Source organism: Pleurodeles waltl, chromosome 2_2 (assembly GCF_031143425.1).
Source record: "Pleurodeles waltl isolate 20211129_DDA chromosome 2_2, aPleWal1.hap1.20221129, whole genome shotgun sequence".
Taxonomy (NCBI): Eukaryota; Metazoa; Chordata; class Amphibia; order Caudata; family Salamandridae; genus Pleurodeles; species Pleurodeles waltl.
In genome coordinates, this window is record NC_090439.1 from 1,078,922,044 (window position 1) to 1,078,949,379 (window position 27,336).

Consider the following 27,336-nt stretch of genomic DNA (forward strand, 5'->3'; position numbering starts at 1 on the left):
CATAGGCTTGTGTGTGTTCTTTGTTTGCTATACCTCCTTGCTCCTTGTTGTTGTTTCACCATGTGGCTGTCAGCCATTTTGTACATCCATCCAGTGTGTCTTTGCCTTAGGCTTACATACAAATATCGTTAATTATGGATCATTTGTTTATTTTAAGTTTCTATTTAAAATTTGGATATTTATTTTCTATTTCAATTTTGTATTCTTTTATTTTTTAATTCAATTGTTTTGCTTCATTTTTTTATTCTAATTTATTTTTTGTTTCTTTTTGATTGTAATATTTTTATTTTTAATGTTAATTGTTTATTTCATTTGTAAATAGTTTTTTGTATATTTTTAAATTTTTAATTTTAATTTATTTGATTCTGCATTTTGCCTTGATCTACAGCATTTGGTTTCTTTGGGTGTATAGTAATTCTATTTCATCCTGGATGCCACGGCTTCGGAGCACTACAGACAAGTCAGCAGCCTAATTCATTTTTCATTGATTTTTAATGATTATCCCACTTCCCCCGGACCAACCTGCCACCACAGTTTAAAAAAAACATGATTCCATTCACTCATGCACCTCTCTAGACTACCCCAGTTGCGCCCTTTAAAACAGATGGAGATAAATCAAAGAGCTATATTTGTGTGTTGTGCTACCGATTTGAAATGACATTTTATGGTGTGGTTTGACCCTAAAATATTTGATTAAATTGGTATTTATTATATAAGTAACCATCCACACTAAGGTTGCATTTGTCTGTAGTATTTCAACCTACAAGTATGCCATGTTTCACTAACTACATGTTTTTTTGCTTAGTTGCTTTTAGGTGCACAAGAGAAGAGACCTTACATCACCTGCAGTACTGCCAAAGAGAAGGCCTTACAGTTACTTTAGTCCTCCAAACTCTTCCGGTTGTGCATCTTAGTGCCACTGCCAACATAGAGCCTAAGGTGGCACCAAAGAAACTTGTTCCCAAGAAAGTAGCCAGTGAGAAGAAACAGCTCTCCACCAGTGGCGTGGCCAACTGCAAACTTTATCGGGAGACATGTGCCTGCCACACCGGACTCTGGGGAACAACCTAGGAGCAGCACACCCACATCAATAGCACCACCCCAACCTAAGCCCAAGACCATGTCTGTCAGTGAGGAAGCAATCATGTTGAAGCTGGCAAGCAGTTTTGTTGAATTGGATTTGTCCCTTTCACAAAGTAGTACACAATCATTTTAGGAAACAGAGCAAAGTGGACATCAGCCACAGCCAGCATTCACAAAGTTGGAGCAGAATAGGAGGTTGAGCTTCCTGCCAAACAAGAACCTCCTCTTTTACTATTAATGGCTCCTAGAGCTCCAGCAAAAAAAGGAAGAATACTACTCCACCATCTTCTCCAAGCACCACTTCTGATGACGACGACAGGGACATAGAGTGGACCCTGCGGAGTCCAGGAGACACCAGGAGAGGCAAGGAAAAGAAAAGTTTCACAAAGCCTTAGAATCATGGAAGGGTTTGATGAAGAGGAGGATGATGATTACGAGCCAGTCATTGTGGAAGCTGGCACAGAAGCATCCAACATTACTACCCAACCTACTCTGAGGGCTATGGCACAGGTAGGACTGCGAGCTCCCATATTTCTAAGGCCCCAGCAAAGACCTGTACCAACCTGTACCTCAGTAGATGTATGCACTGCAGAGAGGCAACCGGCACACCCACTTACCTCCAGCTTTTCTTTAGGCATTGGCAGTGGCACAATAAGAAAGTACTCAGTTTGTGACATTTTTTGGTTTAGCAAACAGGAGAACATTAAGATATGCTTCCATTTGCCACACAAGTGTTTGTCGAGGTACGTCTTTTTCACATTATGGTACTGGAGGTCAGCCGACCAATATGAAAGGACATTATGCAATCCGGTGGAAGGAGCACCTTAAAAAAATGGCTGAACATGGTTGCGGTGGTGAAGGTGAGGAGAGCCGGAAAACATCAGTAACAACTGGTCAAATCACAGTGGAAGGTGAGGTAAAAGATGGTGACATCCTCACACAAACATGCCCTGTCTCCAGCATTGTACCAGAATCACCAACCTCAGTGACCTCAGAATGTCACAGGAAGCCTCAGAGTCAGATGGAGACACCACAGCATATGATGACTGCACCATGACACACATTGAGTCTACCACCACCTACATCTCAAAAGACGCCTGCGTCAGTGGCTTCACAAAAGAAGAAAATCCAGGGTACAATTACAGGTATGTGTATGCAGGAGGGGCCCTCTGACTGTAACCACCCTATGGCACATTCGTACAATGGGAAGCTGGAAAAAATGTTAGCTTTGGACCACCTCCCTTTTTCTTTTGTGAGAGAAGTGGGATTCTAAGAGTTTGTGGCAGCCATCTGCTCATCATGGAAGGTTCCAACTCGGAGCTATTTTGTCACAGTTGTTGTTCCAGCACTGCATCACGATGTACTGCAATTAGTTGGACAGTCTTTGCAGCAAGGTGTTGTTCACACTATTTACCTGATGACAGACATGTGGACCGTTGTCAGGCAATGGATTACATGTGCACAACTGCACACTGCATCTGTTTTGTGGGGGTAAAGCAAAAGCTATCTACAGGTCTTGGCCCTGAAGAAAGTTTTAAGAGCGTTCGGCAGCATGCAACAGTAGCCATGTTCACCATATAGAAATCACACACAGCTGCAAACATCTTGGAGGAATTTAACAGCAAGGTGTCTGAATGGCTGAGACCCAGAGGTCTCCAAATTGGATTTGCTGCCACACGCAATAGCAGTAACATAGTCAAGGCCATGGCAGACGGTGGCTATTTCAGGGTCCTGTGTTTGGTGTACAGCATCAACCTGGCTGTGCAAGAATTTCTCAAAAAAGAAGACATAGTCAGAAACATACTGACCACCTGCAACCAAATCTGCACTCATTTCAGCCATTCTTTTGAAGCCCAGAAACAGATGCAAATTATTCAGGGTGGTAACGGAGTACCAGTTAAAGCCCTGATAACGAGGTGGCAACACATTGGAACTCAACCTATAACATGTTGCAATTTCTGTTTGAGCTGTACAGACAAATCAATGACTATGTCATTGTTAGAGGAGGGGATGCAACTGGGAAAGTTATGAAAATGGATACGGACAAATAGTGCCTAGTCAAATGCCTGAAACAGATGCTACTCCCTTTTGATGTTTTCACATGGGAAGTTAGCAAGGAGGACAGTATGATGAGCCAAGCTATCCTGTTGTTGCATCTGCTACAGGACCAACTAAAGAAGGTGTCTGAAAGGTTTGCACTCAAAGGTGTGAATGAAAACCCAGAAGCCCATTCCTTGGTTGAGAGCCTAAGCTATAGCTTTACTTGTAATGCAAGGCTGCAAAATGACATTATCTTGTCCAAAGAGTACACTTCCTCACACTACAAAAATGATTTGCTCTTTCATTCATTTTTCTGGAGGGGATGTTTCAAAATACAATAGGTGGATTGTTGAGTGAGCCAGAGAAGTGGAAGAAGAATGGCTGGAACTTACAGTCCCACTCTGCAGTTCTAGGGTGGCGCTTTCAACTTCCAGACACTGCAGTCTCGCTTCACATCAGCCACCAACAGCAACAAGAATACCAGTAACAACAACATCAGAAGAATTGGACCCAGCTTTTGCATTGGCTTGGTTTCAACTGGTAGGTCTTAAGTCCAGTGCAGAGGCGAAGGCAATAGAGGTCAAGCAAGTGACAGCTCCAATGACACTTCAGAGGATATTCTAGAGTATCTATATGACCCAAAAGAGGAGTATGTGGATCAAAACCTATTGGTGTATTTGTATGGGAAGATCCACCAATGCCCAGAGCTCAGCAGGCTGGCAATTAAGTATCTGGCTTGTCCTGTAGTCAGTGTGTCTGCTGGCCATGTGTTCAGTGCAGCTGGTTCAGTTGTTACAGTGAGAAGGACCAGTCTCTCACCTCAAAAAGTGGAGAGATTAACTATGATCAAAATAAACCAGCATTATGGTGGTCATTACAACCCTGGCGGACTGTGTTAAAGCGGCAGTAAGACCGCCAACAGCCCGGCGGTAAAAAGTTTGCAATTACGACCGTGGCGGAAACCGCCAACAAAGACAGCCACTTTAACACTCCGACCGCCACGGCGGTACAAACCAACAGTGCGGCGGTCACCGCCAACAGACAGCCGGGAGACAATGTACCGCCCACAGTATCACAACCTACCAATCCGCCACCTTTTCCGGGGCGGATTCACTGCGGATAAAAACACGGCGGAAACAGCCATTTCAAAGGGAAAACGCTCACCTCTACACACTCCACGAGGAACGACGACACCATGGAGCTGGAACTTCATATTCTTCCAGCGCTAGTCTTCCTGCTCATCTACGAGGAGCATCAACGCCGGTGGCGAAGACCACGGTGAGTACTGCACCTACGACATAGGGGAGGGGGTAGGCAAAAAACAGGGACACACACACTCAACACCCCAACCCCCACCCAACCCTCACCCACTACAACACACACACCAAGGCTTATCTATACATTACAGTAACACCCGCCAAACCCCCCTTGGAAGAATGCAAAGACAAAAGGAAATGAGTGGAACCATTGTAATATATCAAAATACAGTAAGCAAATATATACATATATATATACAGAATAAACAAAATATACTCCATGATTCGTAGTGCAGGTATTGCACCATTCATAGTCCGTGGACCACTGGGCCCAAAAGGCATGGGCGAGGCCCACACAAGATACCCGATCCAAACGGGGAAAAAACTGCAGGGGCATCAGATACAAATACAACAGGCACCTCAGGGGGAAGGGAAGAGGGGGCACCTCAGCCAGATGAGTGCACCACGCCAAATCCATGAGGGGGCTCCATGCCCATTGATGTATCCTGGGGAGTGCAAAGCCACAGTCTCTCAAGTCTCTACAGTGGGTGGGTTGCACACTGTTCCATCCTGGAGAGTGCAAAGCCACAGTCTCTCAAGTCTCTACAGTGGGTGGGTTGCCCACTGTTCCATCCTGGGGAGTGCAAAGCCACAGTCTCTGAAGTCTTTACTGTGGGTGGGTTGCCCACTGTTCCATCCTGGGGAGTGCAAAGCCACAGTCTCTTAAGTGGATAACAGTGGGTGGGTTGCCCACTGTTCCATCCTGGGGAGTGCAAAGCCACAGTCTCTCAAGTGGATAACAGTGTCCACTGGTTCTGGAGGGGGAATGGTGCCCAGAGTGCTTCATCCTGCCAAGGACAGACGGAGTGGATGCAGGTCTCCACTGGTTCTGGAGGGGGACTGGTGCCCAGATTGCTTCATCCTGCCAAGGACAGACGGAGTGGATGCAGGTCTCCACTGGTTCTGGAGGGGGACTGGTGCCCAGATTGCTTCATCCTGCCAAGAACAGACGGAGTGGATGCAGGTCTCCACTGGTTCTGGAGGGGGACTGGTGCCCAGAGTGCAGCACTCACCCGTGACGGTCCCAGTTGCGTCACTGCCCCTGCCGCAAATGCGCTAGCGGTGCTTTCCATGGCGGTCTTTGCCCTGTTCAGCGGTGCTATCCATGGCGGTCTTTGCCCTGTTCAGCGGTCCTTGGCCTGTTCAGCGGTGCTTGAGTTGCCAGTGTCTGACCTGTTCAGCGGTGCTTGACTTGGCGGTCCTTGCCCTGTTCAGCGGTGCTTGCCCCGTTCAGTGGTGCTTGACTTGGCGGTCCTTGCCCTGTTCAGCGGTGCTTGACTTGGTGGTCCTTGCCCTGTATAGCGGTGCTTGAGTTGCCAGTGTCTGACCTGTTCAGCGGTCCTTCCCAAGGCGGTCCTTCATTGCCCAGCAGGGCTGTGGCTTGCGGGGCCCTCCTGGCCAGCTGGGCTGTGGCTGGTGGTGGCCTCCTGGGCAGTGACTCTGGCGGTGGCCTCCTGAGCAGTGACGATGGGGCTGGCGGTGGCCTCCTGGGCAGTGACTCTGGTGGTGGCCTCCTGGGCAGTGACGATGGGGCTGGCGGTGGCCTCCTGCCCAGTGACGATGGGGCTGGCGGTGGCCTCCTGGGCAGTGACTCTGGCGGTGGCCTCCTGGGCAGTGACGATGGGGCTGGCAGTGGCCTCCTGGGCAGTGACTCTGGAGGTGGCCTCCTGGCCAGTGACGATGGGGCTGGCGGTGGCCTCCTGGCCAGTGACGATGGGGCTGGCGGTGGCCTCCTGGGCAGCGGGGATGATGGCGGTCTTCTCCGCTGTGCTGCTCCTCCCAGACTTTGGAGATTTCTTCTACCCCTTCCCCACCTTGGGAGGAGTCACAGCTGAGTCGACACTCCCCCCGGGACCCCTGTAAGCGGCTTGGCTGGCTGGAGTCTTCCCCCTCTCCCTCCGGACACTGTCCAACTTCTGGTGCTTCACGGGGGGGACTGGCTGTGCTGTGGCTCCGTGCCACACTGGCTGGCCTGGTGGCCGGTGCACTCCACATACCTGTAACAACAGGCCCCACTGGTCCCGGAGATTTTTTGGCTGAGGTGCTAGTACGGGACCTATGAGTTGGACGGGGGGTGGTGGTGTGAAATAGGTTAAGGGGGGACAGGAAAAGTTTTTGGGAGACACTGGGACGGGTAGCTGGAGGGGGTTTGGGAGTGGAGGAAGAGGTGGTGATTGTAGGAGGTGTACGTTTGGAGACTTTGGGTGAAGGTGCATGCGCTGGGGGCTGTCATGAGGTGGATGGCTGTTGGGTGGTTGTGTGCCTGCGTTTGTGTATCTTCAGAGGGGGAGTCACAGACACACTGGGAGAGGACACAGGGGTCATGTAAATGGTAGTGGGGGACGTGAGCGGGTGTGGTGGTGGGTGTGCTGGTGCGGGACGTAGTGGCTGTAGTGGTAGTGCATGCAGGTGTGACTGTGGACGAGACTGGGAGGGAAGAGGGAGATGAGGAGGAGGGGGACACAGTGGAGGCAGTGGATGTTGGTGTGTTTGTATGTGTGTGATGCTTGCGTGAGTGCCTGTGGGATGTGTGGTGCTTATGTTTGCCTGAGCTTCCCTTGTGTGGTGAGGTGTGTGCAGGCTGGTCTGATGGTGTGCTTGGGATAGGCAGAGGTACATGGGATTGGGTCTGGGTGGAGGAAGTTGGAGGGGGGAGGCTAGACACAGGGACAATGGCTGCTATCAGTGCTGAGGCCAGAGTCTGAACGGTTCGGTGAAGGGCAGCCTGACCAGAATGAATGCCCTCCAGTAATGCATTTGTGTGTTGCAACTCCCTTTCTACACCCTGGATGGCATTCAAAATGGTAGACTGCCCAACAGTGAGTGATCTGAGGAGGTCAATGGCCTCCTCACTGAGGGCAGCAGATGTGACAGGGGCAGGGGCTGAGGTGCCTGGGGCGAAGGTGATGCCCACCCTCCTGGGTGAGCAGGCACGGGGCAAAAGCGGTGCTGGTAGGGGGGGTGGCGGCTGTACCTGTTGAAGTGGGGGGCACAGATGTTGCCGCCACCACAAGGGAGCTCCCATCGGAGGCCGAGTCTGTGTCGCTGGTTGCAGATCCTGTGACCGCCGTGGTGCTCCCCTCGACCTCCATCCCACTGGTGTATTCTTAGTCCGTAGTGTGGCCCTCCATGGCCATGTGGGATGCAGCTCCCTCGTGCTCCGGTGCCACTGTACCTCCGCCTGATGATGCTAATGCACACAAGAACAGGGAGACCACAAAAAGGGTGGGGGACGACAGAAGAAAGACAGGTTGAGTGCATGGCTTACTGCTACCGTTGGCGGACAATACAGACACAGCAGCCCCCTGCACTACATTGCGCTGTTGGGCTCTACAGATGCAATTCCTGGGAAATGGCCTACAAGGCTATGGACGACATCTGCACACATAGATGACACAGGGGCATGAATAGCTGTACTTGGCACTCTACAGAGGTGGGTGGGGTACCAAATGGGCTGCCTTACGGAAGGGCCTTGCCTATGGAACTAGCCCTGGCCTAGGGAAACCCACAGCCCTCCTCCCCCACCCAGACACCTTCACTGCGCGCAAAGTCCACTGAATGAGAGAGTACTCACTCCCTTGTGTCTGCTGTGATCCTTGTGTCTGCTGTGATGCCCTCAAGCGCCCATCCAACTCCGGGTAGGCCACCGCCAGGATCCTGAACATCAGGGGGGTCATGGTTCGACGGGCACCCCTCCCACGTTGGGAGGCCATCCCCAGCTGAGCCTCCGCCGTCTTCTTGCTCCAGCGGCGAATGTCCTCCCATCTTTTCCAGCAGTGGGTGCTCTGTCTGTGGACGCCAAATAGCCTTCTTCTGGTGGGCGCTGACCTACATGACATGTACAGGGGAAGAAGAGAAGTCATTACCAACTGCACCGTCAAAGTGAGTGGCCCACATCCCTACTCTTGCCATGTGGCACATGCATTCACAGTCCTTCATGCACGCAGAACTCTGCCCCCTTCCTTCTTACAACCAGCCCTCTCCACACAGGCATAGCCCATACAACATGCTCCCTGTGTACTTACCTGTTGGTCTGGAGGACCGTAGAGTAGCGTGTACTGGGGGAGGATCCCGTCGACGAGCTTCTCCAACTCCTCTGCAGTGAAGGCAGGGGCCCTTTCCCCAGATGCCCGAGCCATTGTCTCTTCCAGACCGAGGTCACAGCAGCACTTGCAGTGTAGGTCCTCTCCTGTCGAAGATCAGGTATCAAGTGATTCAACAGATAGAAAATGGCGGTCATGTCCGCGGCGGTCACGTCCGCGGCGGTGTGTACCATCACCGCCGGCGTACACCATCATTTGCTCCTGGGACCCATAGAGTTCAATGTTAACCAATGCAGCATTGTGCCGCGGTCTTCGACCGCCAACCGCGACAGTGTACAACGCCAGCGCAGTTACCTCACATCCCATTGTCCCAGTTTAGAGGTCAGGCAGCCGCCATTTCAGGGGCCCACATGGCCTAATTACCAACTGTGTCACACATACCTAGGCCTTGTCTCACAACACAAATACAGGCCACATTTTTTGTATGAATGGTGTTCTGTGTAGACTGTGGGTACATACCTCTGAGTTGTTTGACTCTGGGCTCGCTGTTGTCCTTCATAGGCAGCGTCCACTGGGACATGTGAGGAGATGGCGGGATCCTCCGGTGTACCGACCACTGGTGGACCTGTCGACAATGGAGGAAAGAAATCTGATAATCACCTACAAGTTTGACCGTGCCACAATCCAGGAACTGTGTACACAGTTGTAGCCTGACCTGATGTCAGCAATCCGCCATCCCACAGGAATCCCCCCTCAAGTGCAGGTGCTATCAGTGCTCCATTTCCTTGCAAGTGGGCCATTTCAAACAACAGTTGCCATGGCATCAGGGATGTCCCAGCCTATGTTTTCCAACGTGTTGTCCAGGGTGGTGTCTGCCCTGCTGAAACACATGCGGAGCTATATCGTTTTCCCTCAGGTGGAAGACTTGCCTACAGTGAAAGGTGATTTCTATGCCATGGGACATATCCCCAACATCATAGGTGCCATTGATGGGACCCATGTGGCTTTGGTCCCCCCCCCACAGGAGTGAACAGGTGTACAGGAACCGGAAGAGTTATCATTCTATGAATGTACAGATGGTATGTTTGGCAGACCAGTACATCTCCCAGGTAAATGCTATGTTCCCTGGTTCAGTGCATGACGCCTGCATCCTGCGGAATAGCAGCATCCCTTATGTGATGGGTCAACTGTAGAGGCACCGGGTGTGGCTATTAGGGGACTCTGGTTACCCCAACCTGTCATGGCTACTGACCCCAGTGAGGAATCCCAGGACCAGGGCAGAGGAACGCTACAATGAGGCCCATGGGCGGACTAGGAGGGTGATCGAACGCACCTTCGGCCTCCTGAAGGTCAGGTTCAGGTGCCTCCATATGACAGGTGGATCCCTATTCTACTCACCAAAGAAGGTGTGCCAGATCATCGTGGCCTGCTGTAAGCTTCACAACTTGGCTTTGCGACGACAGGTGCCTTTTCTGCAGGAGGATGGTCCAGATGGCGGTGTTGTGGCAGCTGTGGAGCCTGTGGACAGTGATGAGGAGGAAGCAGAGGAAGAAGACATTGACAACAGGGACTCAGTCATCCAGCAATATTTCCAGTGTCACACAGGTGAGAAAACATTCCTGCCTACTACAAGTACTTTAACACTTCTACCTCTATCCTGTCTGTAGATTTCACCCAGTGTATGGTCACTGAGTTGTCATTTTCCCTTACGGTTTCACAGTTGTGGTTTCCAACGTGTGTCATCTGCTTAGATTCCTCATGGACTTGAGCTGTGTGACAAAGGTATGTTGACATGACATTTGAAAAAAAAACTTTTTGTCACTGTAATTGCTAATACACAATTTCGAAATCACAGACTGACTCCAGATTGGTTTGTGCTTCAAGGGTGTTTATTTAAGTGCTCAATATTGGAGGGGGGTGTAAAATGGTGAGGGGTGATGGTGGAGGAATGTCCATGGCAGAGTCCAGTCTATTAGTCTCACAGGTGCATTGCCCATATGGGCATAGGAAGTGGAGCTGGGGCAGTTCCAATATAGACAGGGTTACAAAGTGGGACAGTAGGATGACAATCAGGGTGGTCTCACTTCTTGGCGGGGGTCTTGGCATCATGCTCTGTCTTGTTCCTGGATCTCAGGGACCGCTTGCGAGGTAGTTCTCCGTCTGCAGGGGGTGGGGTGGTGGTGTGGTGGTCCTGTGGCGGTGCCTCCTGTCCACTAGCGCTGGCGGAGGTGGTGGGCAGTTCATCGTCCATGCTAGTGTCAGGGGCCCTTGGAATGCCACAGTGTCCCTCCTGGTGTTAAGTATTTCCTTCAGCACCCCTACAATGGTTCCCAGGGCGGAGCTGATGGTTCCTCCCTGAACTCCAAATACTGTTCCTCCTGCGTGCGCTGGGTCTCCTGAAACTTGTCCAGGACCGTTGCCATTGTCTCCTGGGAGTGGTGGTATGCTCCCATGATGGAGGAGAGGGCCTCGTGGAGAGTGGGTTCCCTTGGCCTGTCCGCCCCCTGTCGCACAGCAGCCCTCCCAGTTCCCCTGTGTTCCTGGGCCTAAGTCCCCTGGACCGTGTGCCCACTGCCACTGCCCCCAGGTCCCTGTTGTTGTTGGGGTGGTGGGTTATCCTGGGTTCCCTGTAGTGGTGGACACACAGCTGATTGACGTGTCCTGGGGACGGAGGTATGGGCCCGCTGGGTGGGTGCTGTGCTGGTGTTACCAGAGGGTGGAAGGTGTGTGGTGGGCTGTGCCTGTGTGAGGGGAACCGACTGTCCCGAGGCCCACGATGGTCCTGGCTGGTCATCTGGATCCAGTTGGACAGAGCTGCTGTCATCACTGTGGGCCTCTTCTGTGGGTGGGGTGGAGATGTCTGGACCCTCCTGTCTGGTGACGTTGGGTAGGGGTCCTGCAGGTGTGGAAAAACATGATTATTGCATCTGTGTGTGTCATGGTGTGCAATGGGTGGGTGACCGTGTACCCCAGTGCTAGCATTCCTGTGTGGGGGCTTGTGTGATGATGGTTGAGGGGGGTGGTATGGGTATGTGCAGTGGGCATGCTTTAGTGATGGGTGTCCATGCTTTGTTGTGTCATGCAGGGCTTGGTGTTTGGATGTTTGGTTTGTGTTATTGGTACATTTGTGAGGAGTTGGAGTGATAGGGGAGGGGGCGAGGGTGGGGGTCTATGATAGCATGCAGGTAGGGTGGGGGATATGGTAGTTAAAGGTTTGACTTACCCTCAGGATGCAGAATCTCCAAGACCTGCTCCTCCCATGTTGTTAGTTGTGGGGGAGGAGGTGGGGGTCTGTCGCCAGTCCGCTGTACCGCCAGGTGGTGTCTTGAGACCACGGAATGCACCTTCCCCGTAGGTCGTTCACCTCTTCCTGATGTCGTCCCAATTTCTTGGGTGCTGTCCTACTGCATTGACCCTGTCGACTATTCTTCTCCATAGCTCCATCTTCCTTGCAATTGAGGTGTGCTGCACCTGTGCTCCGAATAGCTGGGGTTCTACCCGGATGATTTCCTCCACCATGACCCTGAGCTCCTCCTCCGAGAACCTGGGGTGTCTTTGCCGTGCCATGGGGTGGTGTGAGTGATGTGTGGGGTGGTGTGTGTGGTGATAAGTGTGGTGATATGTAGTGGTGTGTGGTGTTTTGTGTGTGGAAGTTGTGTGGGTGATGGTGTTGAGTGCCTGTGGCTGCTAGTTTGTGGATGGTGGTGTCTCTCTCTGGCCTTCTTTCGGATTTTTTGGTCGTAGGGGTTTGTGGGTGATGTGGGTGTGTGTTTTATATTGTATTGGGTGTGTGGGAGTGGTGTGTGTATGTGTATCAGGTGTGTGTATTTTGAATTGTCCAATGTGGCGGTGCTTTGTATGTGTGTGTGTATTTTGAGCGCGACGGTGTGTACCGCCAATGGAATACCGCGGTTGAAAAACCGCTGCGTGGATTTGTGTGTTGTGATAGTGTGGGCGCATTTCTTTTGGCGTGACGGTGGAGGTTTTGTTTTCGCCAGTTTATCACTGACCTTTGGTGTGGCGGAGTTGTGTGGGTGTCTGAATTTTGTCGGATTCCGAGATGTGGGTCATAATAGCTGTGGCGGAATTCCGCGGCCGCGGCGGTGTGTTGGCAGTCTTCTGCACGGCGGTAAGCGGCTTTTACCACCAATGTTGAAATGACCCCCTATATCTCATCTAATTACACTGTTCCCGAAACAACACAGGAGGAGAAAGATGATGATTGGTCAGAATCAAGTGTGTTTGCTGACCAGCTTCTGGATGAACCATCTAAGTTTGAGGATGAACTCTACTTCCCAGACTGAGTATACCAGTGCCACCATAGACCTAAATTATTACTCATTGAACTTCTTTCTTTCTTTCTTGGCAAAAGAAAATGATAGTGGAACATTATGCCCTGCTGCCCCTCATTTTTTAGTCTACAACACTAAATAAGATAAGCCCCTTGCAATCACACCGAAGACACCGGGGACTTGGCGAACCAACTTCCCAGATGGACTAACAGATGAGAAATGGAAGTATTGCTACTTGATGTCGGCTCTGCTCTCGCCCAACTACAGGCTCTGATTCCTGCATGGTATATTCCTTGCTCAGATATACTACGCCACTCTTGGCCTCTTCAAAATGGTTTTACGTCCTGACTTTCACTGTACTAGTAGATGGTCCATGAAAATCCTGATTTTCTGCAAGTAGCCAGGAGTTGCATGAAATTGGCTATATTGTGGAATGGGGTCATGGAATGTTTTACTCTGGTAACTAACCACCTGGTGCTGAGATCACCGCTTGTCCCGCTGCTCGGATATGAGAAAGACATCCCATTTACCACTCGTAGACTGACAACAATGATGCTCTTGCTGACAAAAGGAAAATGGCAACACACTGGGTTCATTGCACCTGTCCACGAGTTAAACACTGGTTGGCTAACGCATCTTATTGTGAAGAGAAACTCAAGGACCATTGGGATCTAATGCCAGCCAAATTCCGTCCCGCAGTTATTTGGAGCCCCTTCAGTCCATATATGGCATCACACACTGCCGAAACCCATTGGCAAGACCGAGGGGAACCAGGTGGCTGGGATGTAGAGGCTAAGAGAGCAGTGGGATTGCCACACTGAATAATGTCTTAAATGTGTTACCAGCGAGTTGCCTAGCTTGTACTGCAATGTCAATGGAAACCTGGGAACTCTTCATTGTGCGTAACAAAAATTATCTATATTTTACCACGCTGATAATTTGCTGTGCATGGGACTAGAACCACTTGCATTGTATTTTGTTTGTAACACTTTCTTGATGTTTCCGCACTGAAAACTAGTAAAAAAAACAAGGATGCAAAAACACAACATATAAAACAAAATTAACACAACTCTAGCTACCAGAACAATATAGTAGCAGCACAACAAAACCAACAGAGCACAGAATTAGAGGACAATAAAAAAATACATACAACACAACTTCACATACATAGTATAGCCATAGGAAATAATACAAAATACACAACACAACAACAATAGAATACAAAATGCATCACAACAAAACCATTTAAGAAAGCAATTCAAAACATTACAACTTATCATAATAACAATTTGTCACAGCAGCCTAATACGAAAACATAATATGAACACTATCCAAGACAATAATAATACAGAACTTCGCCCCACAAAAATATAACACAACCTAACATAATCAAATTACACAAAACACAATCCATACATTGTGTTGTAAATTCCCTTATTTAACTATGGTTGTGTGTTGTTTGGCTGTATGGTTTTGATGATGTTGCATTGTATTGTAATGTTGTTTTGTGTTGGTATAGTGGTTTGCTGCTCTGTTGTTAAATTGTGTTAGGAGTGTTTTGTGTTCGTGTGTTGTACTAGCGTTGTTGATGTTTTGTAAATGTGTTGTTTTGTTGTTTTTGTTGGCGTTTTTTGTACGTTGTGTACTACTGTTAAATTGGTGTATGATTGGGGTGTGTTATTGTAGTGTTGTATTGTGCTATCATTATTGTACCTTAACTCCAGTCTATCTGCTTGAAAATGCACAATCATTTGTTTTGCATTTCACCACTGCCGCAAATCTACTTTAAAAATACAGAAATAAACAATTTTTGCACTGAGCACTGCACTGTTTACCGCCATGGACACGTGATAGCAGTGACCTAAGTGTTGCTTCGTCTTTGGTGGGACCCCATTCCTCTGGAATGAACTCACATTGTTACCTTCAACTTACTGCTACGTTCTTGCTGTTTCACAAATGATTGAAACTCTGCCCTTTTTCAGGCATAGGCAGCAACCATGCCTTCCCCTCGGCGTCTGCATGTTTTGCTCCACTAGTGGCGAGAAACCCCGAGGTGTCGTATTTGCGCTGTACTTCATGAACCATCACATTTCACGGTAAACAGGGAGAGCTGTTTACTGTTGAACAGCTAGGTGATAAAAATGATTGGAGGCAAGCAGTTCTGCATCATTTTGCAGTTTACTTAATAAACACTTTTTTTAACCATAGATTGTTTATTTACCTAATCATATCTAATTCCATTTGTACATGACCAGGAGCCTTGACAGACAGAGGCTAAGGGCGAGTACTCCAGTAAGTGAAAGAGAAACTGTAAATCACCTCTCGTCTCCTAGATGTTTCCAGAGCAGGATATTATCTGACATTAGAGGGCATCTATAGCTGTCATTAGGGGATTACAAAAGCATTCAGAATGGGGACCATTTATTTAGCATGGAACGCCAATTAAATTCTCTGCATGGGATGGATGGATATTGAAATTAATACATGCCCCATAAAAAGTAAAGTGCACAATTGATTTTGCGTTGCTATTATATGCACAGCATGTAATTGAAGGTAGTAAATCTGAAATTGAAATATAGAGAGCTCTTGGAAGCTTGAGTGCACTTGTTAAATGGGAGGCATATAAATTCCAGATTACATATTAGAAATGTTTGTACAAACATTAAAAAGAAACTAGAACCATAACTTCTTCTATACAGGGCACACGAACAGACCTTTTATAGCGTTTGCAAATTTCCACTGTTTTCCCAGAAGTCAAAGGTAAAACACAATTTATAAAATTGAGTGACATGAATATGGGTTAATGTTTATGGTAATGCGTATCGAGCAGCTGTAACAACCAATTTCTTTATGCGGGATTTCCATTTCATTTTATTATTAGTAATGCCTACTTGCCTTTTCCGTAAACATGTCTGAAGTAGGTTATTTAGGAACTATAACAATCAAAAGTAGACAAAAAATGTTTCTCCTCCATATTTTGCCCAGTGAGGTGTGTACATTCTAGGTATACTTTAATGCATTGCCTGAAAGCTCTTTGGAAATGAAAGTCCAACTTTCATATGAAAATGGCTTTAATAACGAAGGAAATTGTATTTTACTAATTCAGTGAAGAATTTGCACTTGCAAATCTATTTGCTCTTATGTAATATTAACACAGCAGGTACAATATTACTTGCGAGTAAATCTGCTTACATTGCGGATAGTCGCCATTCCAGGGAGGTGTGGCCTAGAAGCTTGAAAACAAATATGATGCGGATAAGCATACAATTTAGAATGCCATGTAGTGTATGAGGCTTCTATAAATTCTAAAAAGGACAGACAGGACATTGCCACATTTTGGGGCCTGATGTAGATTTCGGGGGATGGGTTACTCTGCAACAACGATGACAGATAACCCATCTGCCAAAATATAAATCTCATTATTTCCTACAAAAGTAAAAATTTCTGCACCTAAAAAATAAAAAAAAATAAAGAAATGCCCCATTTCATATTGAACAACGTGTTATGAAAGCAGAAATAAAAGTAGAGATTGACCAACTGGCCATGGCACTGAAGTGGGTATCTTTAGCGGTGGATGCACACATTACTCACATTGAACAGAACCAATGACTTGAGTGAGCTGGCCCATTGCTCTGTGCTACAGGTTGTGGTAGGTGGAAGTAAGGTGTGAATTACACTTGAAGTGACCATTGGATGAAGAGAGTTGACCAAAAGTTCGGGATGTGCCATTTAAGAATGATGAAGAGTTGATTTTTTATTCCGTGAAAGAGAAGTTCAGGTCTGCTAATTCCAGTGGGATGGCACTCCTTCACCACATGGTTGCAGAGTGCTGGTTACTGCAGTTTGCACAAAATTAAGCACTCCTTGCTTGTTTTACCTATGTGCATGTCAAATTTTCAGCAATAAGCCAACCTTATATATGATGGTGGGTCATCGCACTAATAATAAGGTTTACGAAAGGAACCGTGAAGAATTGGCACCACAGAATTTAAAACTGAAATCACCATGCCTCAATATTTCACACAGATTTGAAATTTCATATTCACCTAAGAATCTTTTGTCTTTCGTGAGCCCATCCCCTATGGTATGGACTAAAGATGGTGTTAGAAATGGGGTTTTTGGTTGGCAGTCAGGTTGCCCTCTGTCCAAGCAAAAACCCTCACTCTAGTCAGGGTAAGTCACACACAATCCAAAATCAGCCTGTGCCCACCCTCTGGTAGCTTGGCACGAGCAGTCAGGTTTAACTTAGAAGGCAATGTGTTCAGCATGTGTGCAATAAATCATACAATACCATAATATAACACCACAAAAATACACCACACAGAGTTTAGAAAAATATATAATATTTATCTGGGTATTTGCAGGTCAAAACGATCAAAGATGCAATATGAATTTGTAAAGGTATCACTGAAAAGTGATACAAAGTGTCTTACGTCTTTAAAAAGCAAACAAAGTCACTTTCAAGCACAAAGTACCTGGTTTCGGGTGGAAAATCTCCGCAAAGGGCCGCAGAAGAAGAGATACGTGGAAAAATGGTGTGTGCGTCGATTTCTCCCCAGCACACATGGACTTGCGTTGTTATTTTTCACGTTGGGAAGTCGTGCGTCGTTTTCCTGCGCGCGGACAGTCTCTTTCTATGGATTGCGGGGATTACCAGATGTTCCGGGTCTGTGCGTGGATTCTCCTGCTTGTTTTCCGGCTGCGCGTTGTTCCGTGGGGCGTTGCGTCGATTTCTCCTCTGGTTGTCGGGCGGCGTTGTCCTTGCAAGGCCGTGCGTCGAAGTTCCGGTCGTCCCGAAGGCGTCGCGTCGATCAGCGTCGGTGTGCGGCGTTTTTTGCACCGCGGAACAAGCTGTGCGTAGAAAATGTCGGTGCACGGAGCGTCCAAGTGAAAAAGAGAAGTCTTTTTGGTCCTGAGACTTCAGGGAACAGGAGGCAAGCTCTATCCAAGCCCTTGGAGAGCACTTTTACAGCCAGACAAGAGTTCAGCAAGGCAGCAGGCCAACAGCAAGGCAGCAGTCCTTTGTAGAAAAGCAGACAGGTGAGTCTTTTGAGCCACCAGGCAGTTCTTCTTGGCAGGATGTAGTTCCTGGTTCAGGTTTCTTCTCCAGCAAGTGTCTCATGAGGTAGGGCAGAGGCCCTATTTTATACTAAGTTGTGCCTTTGAAGTGGGGGTGACTTCAAAGAGTGTCTAAGAAATGCACCAAGCCCCCTTTCAGTTCAATCCTGTCTGCCAGAGTCCCAGTAGGGGGTGTGGCAGTCCTTTGTGTGAGGGCAGGCCCTCCACCCTCCCAGCCCAGGAAGACCCATTCAAAATGCAGATGTATGCAAGTGAGGCTGAGTACCCTGTGTTTGGGGTGTGTCTGAGTGAATGCACGAGGAGCTGTCAACTAAACCTAGCCAGACGTGGATTGAAGGGCACAAAAAGATTTAAGTGCAAAGAAATGCTCACTTTCTAAAAGTGGCATTTCTAGAATAGTAATATTAAATCCGACTTCACCAATCAGCAGGATTTTATATTACCATTCTGGCCATACTAAATATGACCTTCCTGCTCCTTTCAGATCAGCAGCTGCCACTTCAACAGTGTATGAGGGCAGCCCCAATGTTAGCCTATGAAGGGAGCAGGCCTCACAGTAGTGTAAAAACGAATTTAGGAGTTTTACACTACCAGAACATATAACTACACAGGTACATGTCCTCCCTTTTACCCACACAGCACCCTGCTCTAGGGCTTACCCAGGGCACACATTAGGGGTGACTTATATGTAGAAAAAGGGGAGTTCTAGGCTTGGCAAGTACTTTTAAATGCCAAGTCGAAGTGGCAGTGAAACTGCACACACAGGCCTTGCAATGGAAGGCCTGAGACAAGGTTAAGGGGCTACTGAAGTGGGTGGCACAACCAGTGCTGCAGGCCCACTAGTAGCATTTAATCTACAGGCCCTAGGCACATATAGTGCACTCTACTAGGGACTTATAAGTAAATTAAATAGCCAATCGTGGATAAACCAATCAATAGTACAATTTACACAGAGAGCATATGCACTTTAGCACTGGTTCGCACTGGTAAAGTGCCCAGAGGTCAAAAGCCAACAACAACAGGTCAGAAAAATAGGAGGATGGAGGCAAAAAGTTTGGGGATAACCCTGTCAAAAAGCCAGGTCCAACAGATGGGTTAAAGAAAGAGTTGGCAAAGATTGCACAGCGCCGCACAATTTGATATGTCATTGACCTTGCATCCTACCTCCGTTGTAAACACAAAAGTGATCAGTGTAATATTTACACTAATGTTCTTCAAGCGCTCTTTAACTGGAGTAAGGGCCTGATCTATAAACTCCCGGGTTATACTATCCCTTGTGACTCACCCTAAACCTCAGTTTTCTACTACGACCTCCCTAATCCCTTTCTTCAGACTCTTCCTCTTCTTTCCCTCCATTATTCAATTCAATCCAACTAAAAGGCTCCCATATCCACCTCTCAAATTGACTCATATTCCCCTATACTAACCCACCACTAATCTTTTGGGTTCCAGAGTAGTGTGTTACTCACTGAAAAGCACTTTGACGCCCCATCAGGGGTGGTAAGTGCTATATAAATGCAACTACAGTAACAATTACAATAATCCATGCAGTTATTTTGCTCACCGACTGGATTACAATATGGGCTTTGTACGTTAGGCCCTTATATCTCACCAACTGGTTCGCAACCTGGTCTTTTTTTTTGCAATTCAACAGATGCTCCAGTGACATTGCATAATTTCCCTTTACAGGATGAAAAACTTCAGCCTCATTAATATATACGGGGCAGAGGACATTTTGCGACCCTTTTTGAAAGGCTGGGAATGTATCCAAAAAGGCCTCCATCCCTGCATTTTCACACCCTGCATGTGAACTATTTGTTTGAAAAGTATCTTATCCCTTAATAAGATGGAAGCTGTATTAAAAATTAAACCCCAGCATGTAAGGAATGATACTGATGTCGTCAGCCATCACTTACAAGGTCAACGCTGTCCCTTGTGGACAGCTTCAAGTTTGTGAATAAAACCTATGAACAGTTTAAAAACGAAGATCAAGTCATTGATACACTGCATCCCAACTCGCTAAAGGAGAAGAGGACACTTATTGCATGCTCCTAGTCTTTGCAACTCAGTTTGAGTTGCAAAAAGCACGTTGCAAGTCAGAAAGACTGTTCCAACTCGTAATCTGTTTTAAAACTTTGCTTTTGTGGTAGCAAGCAGTGCTTTAAATGGGCCGGTACTCACCGGTACGGAGTACCGGCACTTTTTTATTTTCTCCCCTTGAGTACCGGAACTTTTCCTCTCAGATGGAGAGTACCGGTACTCACAGGGGTCCTGGCATTGACAAGTGGTGCTGCTCATTAATTCCTGCCTCGGCAGCAGTTTCAGTTTCAAATGCCTCTCGGAGAGTGGAAGCCGGGGCTGAGCTGGTGTAAGAGCGCCGAAGCAGCGGCTCTTGTTTGCAGGCTTCGGTGAGCTATCTGAGCTGCATTGGAAGTTACCAGGGGAGGGTAAGGGTGTGGCTGCAGGGCGCTATCTTCAGCTTAAAAGGTGATTGTGAAACCTAATGGGCAGGGGTGCGGGAAGCATTGTTCAGGGCAGGGAAGCTTATTTAGTAAGCCGTTGATTTAAGATGCCTGCACATTTTCACCCATCAGCGTTTTTAAAGTGAAGGCGTTTGCGTGAAAGAAAATCTCTACCCTCTCCACCATCTTTCCCGATTAACCTCAAAGAAAAACGACATTAGAGGCAAAATAAATGAATTTTTTTAGCGTTCTGCAAGTGGCAATCTCTTGCTTTAGATGGAAAACCGGATCCAAACCAAATGTTACATGGAAGATGGTCCATGGAAGATGTGACATTTTCATACATTTTTGAATTTTAGAGGCCAAACCTGTACATTCTGGGATTTGTAGTTCTTTTTTTCATTCTACGCAAGTGATAAAAAAAATCGCAGCAATAATGCATGTACTGTAAAAATCGGGGATGGATTTAAAATGTTACATAGGATGCCATTTGGGACTACCAGCCCCTGCTCACATATTTTGTGGAAATCCTTGGGATATAGCTTAATGATTCATGAACCTGCATCAAGGAAATACATGAAAACAGCAAGGCATACATTGGGAATGTTGCTGTTTTTTACTCAATACATTGTTATTCTAAGATTGCTAAAGAAGGATTACTTTGGTTAATAATCACCACTTCTTTAATAAGTACTATATAAATGGCCATTAGTGTAATAACTCATGGACAGATACATCGTTCATTCTTACAGTGCACACAGATTTCTGGCATACAAAGCTTAGAATGTCCAAAAACCTAGCCCCGCACTTAGCACCACCCTTATGCCCACCCCAAACTCCACCCCAGTCCACCACTCTTTTTGGTGAGTACCTGCACTTATTTTTTTCCATTTAAAGCACTGGTAGCAAGGCCTGTGATTTTGGATTGACAGGCTTTGTGGCCGAATGAGATTAGTTCATCGGGCCCCCAATCACAAACTGTGGAAGTAAAAACAGAGCAGAATCACCATAACTAGTAGAAATAGGAGATACTGGGGTACGCATGGCAAGGATAGACAACCTAATGCTGATCTACAGTTCCCGGGTAGCCTGGATATGGAGCAGGAACAGGGCGCTTCTAGTAACATCTATTAATAAGGTGAGGTTATCAGGGAACGTGTTCAGTGTTTAGATCTCTCTTTATACATTGATGGAGGTGATATAAAATAGTAAGACAGAAATCACACTGCAATAAACTCAGAGCGGCATGAAAAAGCAACAACTTTGTTGAAAAAGGCAAAAAAAAAAAAATTTAAGGAAACATTTATTTCTCAGACAGGCTGTTAGGAAATGATTTTGTTAAAATGTTACAAACATGTGAAGCTAGAGACTATCATTATGCGACACTTGTGAGGTCTATGGGGGAGGTTTCAAAGGAGAGGAAGCCATTCTCACCCTATTATAAAACACATTGATAAAGCCAGTGGGGCTGGCATAGTTTACATTTAAGAGGCCTTTTTCGTAATTATTGTAATGCTGTTGTATGATATATTAAATACATCAACAAAACACATACAGACAGCTTCGTGCGCACAGACAATATGCTGAGGTGCACAAAACCACACACATACAGCTACAGAAGCAGAAAGACACATTCATTGGTACAGGCACATGTGGATGTTGGTTAGATGCTTGGAAGGACTGATAAGTAGGTGGTTGCATAAAAGGATGAATAGATGGTTGAATTGTGTGGATACAAGCAATGATGAATGGTTAGTTGGATGATAGGTGTGCAGCTAGGTAGATACCACTATCGCTGGTTCAAAATAAATGATCACTGGCAAATTTCAGTGTTTGTTTTCTTTTTAAATGTTGCGCCTTGTGTGGCTCTGACTTCCAACATTTTTAGTAGATACTACTTTAGTTAATTTCATTTTTTTCCTGTAAAATAAGGTTGCGTTACCGTACCTAACTATAAATTCACTTTAACCTTTGCGTTTTTCATTGAATTTCTGGATTTCTTCATTGCACATTAAGATACTTATGCTTAGGTGAAATGTCAGTTTAAATGTAACATTTTAAACTGAAAAAACCTGAAATTCACCTGTCATAGTTATTTCAAGTAACTATAATTTGCATCTACGCCGTGCACAGCGTCATCATCAATGATATGTTTTCAGATGCCATTATTGACGTTGTCAATGATGTCATAGAACATATCATAAGAGATGTAAAATGTGACGTCATAAGCAGTGCATGGTGAGGGTTTAAGTTCTTATGTACAGTTCCTACATAGAAAATTCGCTAAAAGCTCAGACTCTGCATGGCATGATCCCACATAACAATTCTTTGGTGAATCAGATTAATTCACGTCAACAGCATTATATGCTAGCACATACGACTTTGTTAGATGCAAAGTACTGTTAAACTATTAATGATTTTCATGTTGGATCCAATATGCCAAAGAAACCCTTGAATTGTTGGGTAAAGAAGATTTGTGAGATTTTCCTTTCCATTCTTTTAGGGTTGTTGTGTGAGCTTTTCTTAATTTTGTTGCCCATGTGCGACTGATATCTGAGTTTTGACTGCACTATATTAATTTTGACCTCTGAGCCTTTATGGTATTTATTCAGTACCACTTTATTTTGAGATTTCTGTAATAAAAACTTTAAACTTGTTCCTGGTCTATGTGGTCTTAATTACTTATTTTGTTATACTCCGCTATCTTATGTTGGACGAGGTGCCTTTGTATGCAATATCAACCAGAAGTAGAACTTCATGAGGTAAATTGTGGAGATCTGAGACTTTGAGGTGTTATGATTATTGGAGTACAGTTCTGGTAGACATGGGGTGCCTGGTTGACTAAGGTAGGCACCTAAGCCTGGCAGGAACCACCCCTCTAGTCAGGGCAAAGGAGCTACAGACCTAAGATAACCCCTGCTCTCTCCCTTAGTAGCTTGTCATGAGCTGTCAGGCTTTTCCGAGAGGCAATGTGTAAAGCGTTTGCCCAACACACACAACACAGTGACACAATAAATACACCACAAAAAGAGACTTCACTACAGGTTATACAAAAATAAACTGTATTGCATAAATATCATTAGACCAAAATGACAAGAATTAGTAATACTGTACCAAACAGGCACTTGTCATACCATCTTAGTGCAACATGAATTTATTCTCCATAACACGTTAGAAGCAAACATCATCAAAGAAATATCACTATGCATAAACAATCGATTACAATGCCCTGAGACATAAACATTCTAAGTCTCACATTGCCACTAGAACAATACGTGTGATGCTGGGTAATGCAATAGCCACTTGTGGCATGTGTAGAGCAGTAAATGCAGCTGTAGCCGGGAGAAAGTGCACCAATCTCCCAATATCCAGAGTAGGAGAAATCATCCAGAACCTGGCGAGTGTCCAATTTTCCTCTCAGAGACTGCACCAGGCAGGACCCAGCACACTTGCACTCCTATCAGGGTCAGTACGGTACTCAGGTGGACCATCACAGCAACCCCTTCACTCTTCCTAAAGGGGGATTGTTGTGGCGATCCACAAGTCCAATATGGAGTGACCCCCGGCTTCAGGTAAGGTCATGCTGCTATGAGGTAGTTGGAAGGGTGGTGGGTGGGGAGGTGGATGGTGGTAGGACCTGCATACAGCTCATGCCACCAAAAGTCCCTGTTCACAGAGACAGGCTGCTCTGAACGTGTGGCACAGCTCCTGACTGCTTGCTGCTGGCCATGAGACACCTTCCATCCCGGATATCAGCATCAGTCTCCAGGGGCTCGCTGGGGAAAAATACAGCACTTCTCTGCTCCTCACGGGGCCCTGCCTAGTTGACCTGGGCCACAGCAGTGAAAGCCCCAGCAGACGAACAGAGCACAGCCTCAATCTGGGCTCCGACAACCAGAGTGGGTGCCTGCTTATGCCCTGGGGGAACAAACTTCTGTGTGCTTTGTCCGCTCTTGATCAAAGGCTGCCAGTTGGCTCCACTGCAATCCTCCTTCCACACAGTCCTTCTGAAAAAGGGGGGGGCGCAGCCTAGACAAGGGCCCACAGCTACAGGAATAACAGAGGTGCTTTCCTCATACTCCACTGATCAAGAAGAGTGTTCCCATTATGCTGAGTGTAGGACTTCGTCACAAAACATGGAGTGGGGGAACACAACACCCAGCCCCTGGAGAACAACTGGGGTACAGTGGAGGAAACAGCAGCAGGGTGTCTTATCAGGGTCCTGGCAGTCAAGTAGCAATTCTTCTGGTGACCTAGCAGGTCACAGATCAGCACAACAGCGTGTCAGTCCTAATGGCGATTCCTTTTAGCAGCATAATAGTTCCTCCTGGCAGCTCCACTCCGTATCTAAAAACATGGGGAACAACCCCTGCACTTACATTCATTTTGTCTTTGATCTCAGCGGGCACTTCAACTGACCTTTAAAAGTGCACAACACCCCTCTTCAACCACAGCCCTGGCTCCAGACATCAGTAGGGGGTAAACAAGCCCTTTGTGTGAAGGCAGGAAACAGCCTATGCAAATGTAAGTGTGCCCCACCTCTCCCTCTCCCTGCCCAGGAGGACCATGCAGCATGCAGATGTAATCCTGTTACACGTCCACCCTTCCTGTGTAATGGCTGCCTGGAAAGTAAGCACAAAGCTCAGCCGTGACTCTACCCCAGACGTGGATTGGAGCCAGGTGCAAATCACAAGTGTCATAAGCACAGAGAAATGCCCACTTTTTAAAAGTGGCATTTCCACAATAGTAATAAAAAATCCACCTACACCAAAAAGCAGGATTTCTCACTACCATTCTAAAAATACCAAACATGGCCATGCTACTCCTCATAGATCAGAAAATACCACTTAGACATATGCAAGGGCATTCCTAATACAAACCTGTAAGAGGCAGAGCACTCACAGCACTGAGAAACCAATTAGTTTGTTTGTCACTACCAGGACAGGCTACACAATAGGCACATGTCCTATCTTTTACCTACACAGCAACCTGCCCATAGGGCTTCCTAGGGCCTGCCGTAGGGTTGACCTATATGCAGTTTAAGGGGAGTTCCAGGCCCGGCAAGGAAATTTGGATGCCAAGCCAATGTGGCAGAAATCTGCGGATGCAGGCTCTGCAGTGACAGGCCTGAAACAGGTTTGAAGGTCTACTTCTGTGGGTGGTGCAAACTGCACAGCAGGCCTACGAGTAGCATTTAATTTACAGGCCCTGGGTATAAGGGACACCACTGTACAAGGGACTTACAGGTAAATTAAATGTGCCATTCAGGTGTAAAATAATCATACCAAGTTTACAGGAGAGAGCACATGCACTTTAGCACTGATCAGTAGTGATAAAGTGCCCAGAGTCCTAGAGCCAACAAAAGAGGGTCAGAAATAAAGGAAGAGGAAGGCAAACAATTTGGGGATGACCCTGCAAAAAGGACCAAGTCCAACAAGTTCTAATTACTGTGGTACGGGGTTCCCCTTCAATAGAATCAAATGTTAACTTGATGTAAAAAAACTTTGGTCAATGCTGGTTCCACCTCATCTAGCTATATCTCCAATGTGTATAGGCATTATTGAGTGAGAAAACTCTTAGTTAGGGCCCCTTCTGTTTATTTAAAAGTCAACACCTTCATGAGCCACTTGTTATAGGCATGTTTCACATATTAGCAAGAGCTAAAGTAATTGACTTGGAGTCCATGTAAAGGTCAGACCTTTCCATTTATCCTAGCAGGGGGCGTACATGCCTACCTCTTCCAAGTGAGCTAACATCTGTAAGGGCCAGGACATCTTGCAATGCCTTCATGTAGTGCTTAAGCTTAGGTGTGCCACAGACTCTGACCCAATATAGGACAGACCTTAACTTGTTTAGGATGGAGATGTCCTGTATCCTGAGGTCTAGAAGCAGCGTGACATGAATGGGAATGCTTTGTACAAGTCACAGCCAATAAGTTCTGACATTAAGTAGCCTGAAAATCTCATCTCTATATTTTACAAACCCATGCAAGGTGGTGCAAATCGCCCCTTGCATGGCTTTGTGAATATCTACTAGCATTTTGTGTCATAGATACACCACAAATGTGGTGCAACCATGGCTCAAAATGTTAGTAAATTGGGTCTCTGGTTTCTTGAAAAGAAATAATTCTATTTACCAAAATTAAGGTAGAGTTCGATCAGCCAGTGCTAGCAAGTCTATCTCAATTGTGGTCCTGTTGATGTTAGTGCTGTTTTTGACCATCGGCCATTACATAATTCTCAATGGCGTTTCCTTGTTACTTGTGCATTATGTCTTGGCCATTTCTCTTTTCGCTCACCTATGACTTTCTTCCCCTTGCATGTGATAACCACTACAATTCCTCATTGTCCTAAGTTTTATTTAAGTATATATTTGAACCTCTAAGTTCTCTTTTATTTACTTTTTTTGATTAGTTTTACAATATAGGGTTCCATCGCTCACACATGCCAGGCGCTTGAGAACTGCAAAAGAAAAGGGAAGGTAAAGGTCTTTTGAAAGTCTGAAGCATGGAACGGTTTGCCTCTACTAAAAGCATTCACAAAGTGTAAGATCTCCAAACGTGACAGCTTACACATTGCTCTGCAAGGTGCAGGCATTGAGCAGTGCAGACACTGGCTACACAGACAATTTCATGCATTCCCTAATGCCAGAAAAACAGTGCTAACCCTTTGTTCTGGCATTACCCGCCTGTCTTATTACAGGACCAGAGCCCTTATTCCAACACATTGTGCTTTTGATTGCTTCATGAAGGTCTAGAATTTGGGTTATTAGTTGAGAGGGGTGAAAGTAATAATCATAATCATTGTCAGGATGAATCACAGCAGTCACTAAATAAACATGAGCTCAGCCCTTTGGTACCCATGGCACAGAGTAGACAGTCTTAACTTACTGCAATGTGTAAAGTATATATGCAGTACCAAAACAGTAATCAAATTGAAATATAAAACAATGAAATCCCAAAAGGAATTAAAAAATGTTGCAGTAGAACAGGACCTTTGGGCAATTTGACGTTGACTGTAAC